The following is an 8,016-nucleotide window of genomic DNA, read 5'->3' on the forward strand; positions in this document are numbered from 1 at the left end:
GACAATTGTCAAAAACAATGAAATTTTTTTTTTGAGATGACTAAAAACAAGATAATCCGACAATTGTCTAAAGTTTTCCAACCCTGCCTAATTATGATATTTTTTTAAAGTGCTTAAAAATATTTTTTGAGTGCTTGAAAAGTGCTTATTTTTTGCTGAATAATTTGGCTTCGCACCCTGTAAGTCTTAAATGTATTTTAAAGCCATGTTTGAATAATATAAAATCACGCCGCCTTTAACGAGTCCTTTATTTACCTCCATCCTTTATTAAAGCGGAACTATTTTCCGCAACTGGCTGGGAATGCCTAATATGAAAACCCTTAAAAGCAAATGCATTCCAGTCTTAGTAGACAAATAAATTGGTTTTTTAAGATTTTAACACCATCTACCTCAATGATTACGCTGTAAATCGTGATAAATGTTCTTTTGATGAAAATTTATTTCTTGTTTATTTTTGGTTGAAAATAACGAAATTCTGCCACATTTTAGCTTGGCGACTTTATATATTTTAACAACGCACAATAACTTAATACCTAAGGATTAATGCTTCTAATTAACAGTAGAACTATCGTTGACTTGACGACCATTTTGGTGTACTGGTGACAAAAGCTTTATCAACCTTCCAGAAGATACATTAAGAAACGAGATATCCGAGAATTCACGAGAAACTTGGCGACTTTTCTGCTACAAAAACGGCTCTAGATGTATCATTTTGATTTTGATATATGAATCAAATCGAACATATTTTTTGTTTATGCAGAATCATAGTTTCTTTTAAAGGAGAGAGAATAACACTGTACAATAAACATACAGATGTATTGTACAGTGTTATTGATCATTGCTTAAAAACCATTTATTTTTATAACTCCCTATGAACATTTTTTTTCCATACATTTTATAGAAAAATTCTTAATGTAATATTAAAAGTGGTCAGTTTGATAAATTAATACAAAATAAAGTGCAAAAATTAAATGAATGTTAACCTGACTCTTCATTTGGTTTCATAGAAATATTTTCTTTAATCTTTTTTTCTTTTTAACTGAATTGACAAACACAACTGAGGACTATTGAAACTAAAAATGATTTAACTTTATTTACATTAAATGGCTTATATCACAATGAGTGTAGTATATATTACAATGAATTAAATTAAATGAGCTACAGAAATTATCAGTAAAATTCTAAACCATGATTTATTCCTTCATACCCAAGTATGTATGGAATCTGTTCTGAACTCAGTTCTAAACCGTGATGATGTCCATGATGATGATACCCATGATGATGATGCCCATGGTGATGATGCCCATGGTGATGATGCCCATGATGGTGATGAGAAAGCAGTTTTGCTAGAAGTCCCACTGCCAGCAAAGCTTCTAACCCATGGTTATTATTATGCCCTCCGCCACTCCCAAATCCACCTCCGAAAATTCCAGATGAGAAATGTTGTCCTTCCACGAAGATGGCAGACGATAATAGCATTATAAAAATGGAAAACCAAACGATTTTCATTAAGTTATTCATTGTAGATCTAAAATGAAAAGAGAATATTTCAGTTCAAACATCATTTATCCTTTAAATATCACAAACTTTTTAAAAAATATTCAATGAAAATTATCATACGTTTTATTTACTTTGTGTAGGCTTTTTTTCCCGTTATTGTTGCATTGAATTATCTTTTTGATAAATCGTCATCATTTGAAATGAAAGAGTGAAAAATTATGTAGTTTTTTAATCATTCAGATTTATGTGATTTAAATTATATTTATAACATTTTTAGGTTAAATGCGCTTTTAATCTTAAGTTGTTTTTTATTGCATTTTAAATAATCTAAAATAATACATAAAGTACATTAAGAATTAACGTGAAAATGTGTTTTGAAACTAACTTTTTGAATTTTCGTATCATTGAATTAAATTCGATGTTTAGAAAAGAGAATTTTGATGAAAAGGAAACCTTTTTAAAAGTACAATAATATTCAATTTTGATAAGTAAGGATATTTTATCTTTACAAATGAAAAAAAAAAAATTTTGATTGAAAACAAAATATTAATAATAACCGGATTAAAGGGGATTCGGGATGTATGGGCAAAAAATGCTCAGTATTACCTACGCTTAAGTTTTCTAGAGGCTAAGAGAAGACTACACCGTTGAGAAGCTATTCATAGCGAATTCTCTATCAGCTAAATTAGTTATAAAATAGGGATCATAAAGAGTAAAAGTTAAAAGAAGTAAACGAAAAAAAAAAATGAATTTAGAAAAACCGAGAGTAATTTACGAAGCTTCACATGGTGACAATTTTTTCCCTAAAGATTAAGCAAATTATGGTAAAATCACTTCCCCTCTCCATAGCAGCCACCATAATTTGTATGCAATTTGATATTTTAAAGAGAAAAAAATTGTCAGCATTTGAAACTTAATAATTTGAACCAATTTTTCTATATTTTAAATTACTAATGTAGTTGAAATGGAATTTTCCATGGCATTATATACGCATTAAATGCCGCATTATTTTTGAAAACGTCACTTAGATCAGGGGCTACATGCATGTCAGATTTAAATTTTAAACTCATTTTTCTGTCTAAGCAATCTTATTGAAATTAGGCTTCTAGCTTCCCTTTAAATTTACCTATCGAAAATACATTTTTTTAAAATAGCTTTTTCAATTAATGGCAATTATTATTATTATTTGTTGCCCTTCCCGGTGGCTTTGCGTTATTAAATTAAGCAAAACACGTTTCTTTTAATTCATCCTATCAGAATAGAGATTAACATATTGATCATAATTTGGTATGATGTTATTACTCGCGGCCAGTTCATAATAGTCAAAATTTACCATTATAAGTAATGTAAGTTGAAAATTTTACCGAAAATTAAAAATGAATACTTAATTGTCTTGAATAAAAGAAAACAAAATAAGAACTTTGATGACAAAATAATGCGACCATAAAGGGGTTAATCGAAAGCTTATATTCAAATTTTGACTGTTTCAATCTTAGAAGGATTCGTAAATTTTGCTTTCTGAAGATCTTTTGGATCTAAAACAATCTATTTTCAATTTGCCCTTCTCTTTACAATTCTTTAGTTACTTCATTAGACAGTTATGTAAAGTCGTCGTGCAGTTAATTGAGACTGATGGAGTTCAGGAAATTCTTATTATTTTCCTGTTATAAAATATTAAATTTCATCTAAAAATTCGAGCAATCTGTGAAGAATGTATCCAGGACGCAATTGTACAGTGCACCAAAAAAATAAATAAAATTGACTACCCTGAATAATTTTTAACCTAATGAGTGGATCTTCAGGTTCTGGGACTTATCTTAATGGTTTGGAATAATGACCCCAAATATGCTAATTAATTAGAGCAGACGATAATTCAAGTTACGAAATCAGACCCCAAAACATACTTTCACTGAATAAACATGCCCTTTTTTTTCAATGATTCGGATTTCTGACTCCCAATATATAGGGGGTAGTTGCAATCTGGGAAATATGGTCTTCATAGTTTGACCAGGAGTGCGATCCACAGTTTAGACCCCTTAATGTTAATTTTACTCTTAGCGTATTTCGCCATATCTTGAGCACTTTTTAAGTGAATTGAAAAACTTTTGTACACAAATGTAAAATTCGTTTATTCTAAGATAATGCAAAAAATAAATTTTAGTAAATATTTATTATTTTTAATTATTTTATTTAATATTAGTTGAAAAAGTTATGAGTTGCAAGGTATATAATTTTTTACATAATTAAGTATGTAATTTTCAATGGCAAAAGACAAAATTTAAGCGAAATAGGTTAAATAATTCCTGAGAAATCGAATTTTAAGAAAGTCGTATATGTAAAGAAAGTTTGTATTTTTTTACCCACTTTTTTTCGTGCTTCTTTATTATAGTTTACGCTCCTTATATCCTGCAATTGTGGTTACATAATTCCAATTGTTATTTGTATTATGCGATACAATTTATATTCATTGAGTTTCGTAACCACCCCCCTTGATATATGTTCTTTGAATCCTTTTCAAAGTTGAAATTCACGAATAAAATTTTAAGTGAGAAGAAACAAAAAATACAAAAAACGCTTTAGAAATCTCTTGAATCAGTGAGGAAGGAATAATTGTAAACATTATTTGTTGTCTAAATAAACGTGAAGGTATAGAATCGCCTATAAACTCCGGTTTCCACCTGTAATAAAACAGGTTTTGTTGTTTTCATTCGAGCCTTTCTCACAAATGATTCGTTAGATTTCGATAACATTTTTATATTTTCTTGCTTAATTATAAATTTGCGACCTTCTAATGTCATTTTTGAGAAGGATTCGGAGAAAAGTCATTATTTTATTTTAAAGGTTTGCTATATATATTTATGAATGCTATATATTTATGAAATGATAGAAAAATTATTTTATTCAGAAATACATTTCATTTGCTTAGAATAGAATAGAATGAAATGAGGACACTATGGAATAATTTTGTTTTCGATCGAAAAAAATATTTAGTTAAGGAACAGCTGATATATTTTTAAATTCCACAAACTTCCATCAGAAAACTGAAAAAATATTCATATATTCAAATAATGAATAGTTTTATTATATTTTTTTAAAAAAATTTCATTTAATTTCAGATAATTTTACATGGAGATACTATTATCATTTCGAGGAAAACTATGAAGGCTATATTCACCAAAGAATATTATCCTCTTTTATGCATGTATGAGGGTTTAATATAATTTAATACTTCAATATTTGGTGAGGCAAACAATATAATCGCCTAGAAAAAATCTGCCCAATATTTATCAGAGAGAATAACAGAAGCAAAATTGAATTAAAAAAATTGACTGAAAATCAAATCGGAGGACCATTATGTCATTAACAAGGTATTACTAATTGCCACAATTATTTTTATTGAAATTTAAACGTACTTTCTACTTTTCAAAATTTTGAATTTTTTTGAGAAAATCAATTAATGAAAAGTAAGAAAGAATTTTTTCTGAAAAACAGAACTCAAAATATGTCATAACTATAAAAAATGCAAATTAAATATTTCTAGAACTTCGTTTCAAGTTACATACCTGGGGAACTTGCAACTAACACAACAATAACTAAACGTCAACTGATGTAATTTTAAGATCTTTCACATATTAAATACTCTAAACGACATCGGAAATGAAAAAATACTTCCTTTCCATCACTATATTTCCGAAAAATTAAGACAAAAGCTTCGAAAAGCTCCACCTAGCTCATAAGATCTTCTTCCGGTTGTAGTTATACTCTTAAAACGCTTAAACCTTCACTCAAATCAACGAAGCATAACTTAATCATTTGTAATCTTCTAAATTTGGTTTAAAAAGTGTCAACATTCTCTTCACTTTTCCTTCAAGGGAGCTCAATTGAAAACTTGGCGACATTATCTCAGTTGATCTGCCCTTTATGTTGATTTTTAGCATTATGACCATTTTTTTACCCAACGACTTTATAGATAATTGCTCTTTAATGGCTTCCTTTTCTTCCCTCGTGCGTAAAATCATTATATAAATTCCAAATTTATTCAAATTCTCATAGATTTGACATATTTCTTTTTCGGATGTTAGTAGTTTCTATCTGGATCTTACTCCATGCGTTTAATAATGAATACTTGTTAAACGTTTTCTATTTTTGTTCCTACCATTTTCGTGTCCGCGAGGGTGGACTTTTTATTTTATTTTATAACCGCTGTTGAACAACCGACCCAATTTCTAGTCCACTACTGCCAATGTTCAACTCCGTTATCTTGTAATTTTGAAACCTTCCCAGAGACAAGAGATTTTCTGGATTGGGAGAAATTTACGTTCGTTACTTTTCTTATGGAACCAACCCACTTTGCGTTATATGGAGAGGAAAACCACGAAAACTTCCCATGGTTAACTTGATGGCAAGGGATATCTACCCGTTATCCGTCTACCACTGGAGAGATTTACGTCAACATTGTGTTCGGTGGAAGCCGGGTACCGAATTCGAATTCGCATCGACCAGCCATCGCTGGGATTCAGGCCATCGCTGGGATCTGGGATTAATCATTAGGCCAGACTAGGCCATGGCCTGGGGCCCTCAATGATTAGGAGCCCCCTTAAAAAAATTTTTTTGAAAATAAATTTAAAAAAATTAAGAAAAACTTTGATTAAAAAAATCAATTTCAAACATACATTAATAAAATACGATAAATTTTTTAGTTCTAATTTAACAAAAAAAAGCAAAATTTAATTAATTATTATTTATTTTTATTATAAATTTGCTTTCTTAAATGAAAAGATATATAAATACCTTTAGATTTGAATAAATAAAAAATATACGAGAAAATAAATTTAATCTAAGGGCCCCGAAAATTTTAATGGCCTTGAGCTTATTCCGGCGCTGCTGGGATTCGAAATCGGTTCACCTCATTGGGAGGCGAGTGCTCTATCCCCAGAGCCACCTAGGCTAAGTTGGACTTTTGGAATATATATTTCAACTACTTTTTGACTAGCTAGCAGGGCTGGATTAAGGTGTCATGGGGAATGGAGGGAATGGGTAATGAAGGGCTGTATTTATCATAAAAATTCATTACTAGATTTAACCAAAATTTAATTAATTTAATTTAAAATCAGTTAAGGGCTTGCTAATTCCTCCGTGCACAAAATGCTTAAAAAAAATAAAAATAAATATTAAGGTGATTTATCAAATGAATATAGTCGGAGTTTAAACAAGCGTACGATTTGTTAAAGTAAGTAAAATAGTAACTTTTACAGAGAAAAATTATTCATTAAAAAAAAATCATGCCTTAACAGTGGAGAAATTTTCATTGTCCTTAATTTAACTTTGAAAAAAAAGATTTTCCCAATTCATTGTATGTTATGGGTAGCACAAGATGCCTTAAGAAAAATGCTGTATATGTTATTGCGAATGTCAGAAATCAAGAGAATGTCGACTTTCACCGGTGAATGTCAACAATCACATAGTCGCGTTAGTGAATGTCTGATATATTTGTTATATCCGATTTGATATTAATTTATTCGTTGATATTATTATATTTATTCGACATTTTAATATCTGTTGAAGATATATTAAGACAAACATCAGTGTTCGGAGTACTGGTTAAATACATTCTGGGCAGTAGCACTTGATCTTAAAAAACATCGATGTTGGGCATACCGGGCAAATGTATACTGAGCAGTGGCACTGAACCTTAAAAAAACATTGATGTAGGGCATACCGGGTAAATGTATACATTTCGGACATTTACCAAAGCGACAATGTGATTGTCAATATTCACCGGAGGAAGTCAACAACCACCTATTTCTGTCATTAATAGTAACACATACATTAGAATAAACAAAGTTATATTCAAACATGTATTTTCCAATTTCCCTACAATTGAACATGCATTATGAAATTATTAAAGTGAACCAAACTGATTTTGCGTTTCCACCAACCTCTTTATGATAAAACATGATACAGTTTTTCAACGACTGCATTAAATGTTTCAACTTAGGTCTATATATAGAATAACTTGTCTGTATGAGAGAAATATGATGAAGAATTTTAAACTAAAAAAAAGTTTTAATTGCTTTAGTTTATTAATTATGGTATCTAATACCTTCTTCCTCATAAACTGTATACAGTTATTCGGAAGTATAGTATAAGTTATTCGAACATTGTTTTAGGCAAACATGAGGTGGTTCATTTGCCTCTATCTGATTATTAATATTTTCTATTAAAAATGGATAAAATTCTGCTTTTATTTCTGAAATTCCTTATGTTCTGAAATTCTTATGAACGCCAAAGATTTCATTTTCTCAGCCAAATGCGAAAGACAAGTTTTCTTTTACTTCACAGCCACTGTCGTTGTTTTCGATACGTCTCCGTATTACTGTGACTCAGATTTACTTGTTTTAATAATTCTTTTTTACTATATCATTACTTTCATTAATAGATATTGTTTTGAAGAATTGGAGTTCGATCCCCAATTGCAGCTTGAATCCCAGCAAGCTACAGATCGATTGGTACTAG

At 29.8% G+C, this 8,016-nt stretch overlaps 1 long non-coding RNA gene across 1 annotated transcript; it reads right to left on the bottom strand.

The window, feature by feature from the left end:
• Positions 1-1,069: 1,069 nt before the first annotated feature.
• LOC122271143 (uncharacterized) lies at positions 1,070-5,997 on the bottom strand. Its single transcript, XR_006226198.2, has 2 exons — positions 5,064-5,997; positions 1,070-1,528 (listed from the first exon to the last, which is right to left on the bottom strand). It is a non-coding gene; the product is annotated as an uncharacterized lncRNA (long non-coding RNA).
• Between the last annotated feature and the right edge of the window lie 2,019 nt (positions 5,998-8,016).

This window comes from Parasteatoda tepidariorum, chromosome 2, assembly GCF_043381705.1.
Source record: "Parasteatoda tepidariorum isolate YZ-2023 chromosome 2, CAS_Ptep_4.0, whole genome shotgun sequence".
NCBI classification, from domain to species: Eukaryota; Metazoa; Arthropoda; class Arachnida; order Araneae; family Theridiidae; genus Parasteatoda; species Parasteatoda tepidariorum.